The sequence below is a fragment of the Colobus angolensis genome, unplaced genomic scaffold, assembly GCF_000951035.1.
Source record: "Colobus angolensis palliatus isolate OR3802 unplaced genomic scaffold, Cang.pa_1.0 Scaffold224, whole genome shotgun sequence".
NCBI classification, from domain to species: Eukaryota; Metazoa; Chordata; class Mammalia; order Primates; family Cercopithecidae; genus Colobus; species Colobus angolensis.
The window spans coordinates 712,268-713,159 of NW_012115422.1; positions in this window are offsets into that span (position 1 = coordinate 712,268).

Genomic DNA, 892 nt, shown 5'->3' on the forward strand with positions numbered 1-892 from the left:
CACTGCACTCCAGCCTGGCAACAGAGCAAGACTCCGTCTAAAAAAATTAAAATTTTTTTTAAAAAAAGAGTGACTTGAACACAAGCACTGCGGTACTGTGACAGAATCCATGAGAGGGCAATTGAGTGACTAACAGGTGGGTAGCATTGACCATGTGGATCTGCTGGACAAAAGGATGATTCACATCTAGGTGAGATGGTGTGGGATGGCCTGAGATTTCATCAACCTACTCAGAACAGCACACAATTTAAAATGTATAATTTTTTTATTTCCAGAATTTTCCACTTAATATTTTTTGCCACAATTTGCTGAAGATAACTAAAACCACAGAAAGTAAAACTGTTGATAAGGAGGTGCTATTGTACTGGTAAAGTATTTTGTAGAATGTCCCTCAATTTGTGTTTGTCTGGTGTTTTTCGGACATTTAGACTCGTCTTATGGGGCTCGAGGTCCTAATTTTATTTATTCATTTATTTACTCATTTATTCATTCACTTTTAGAACCGAAGTCTTCCTATGTTGCTCAGGCTGGAGTGCAGTGGCTATTCACAGGTGCAAACATAGCAGCTTCAAAACTTCTGAATTCAAGTCATCCTCCCATTTCACACTCCTGTGTAGCTGGGACTACAGGTGCATACCACCTCAGCCAGCTCTTATTTATTTATTTATTTATTTTTATTTTGTTTATTTTTCTTTTTGAAATGGGGTTTTGCTCTGTTGCCCAGGCTGGAGTGCAGTGGTGTAATCATGGCTCACTACAGCCTCAACCTCCCAGGCTCAGTTGATCCCCCCACATCACCCCCGCAACAAATAGCTGGGACTGCAAGTACATGCCACCACACCTGGATAATTTTTGTATTTATTGTAGAGATGAGGTTTTGCCATGTTGCCCA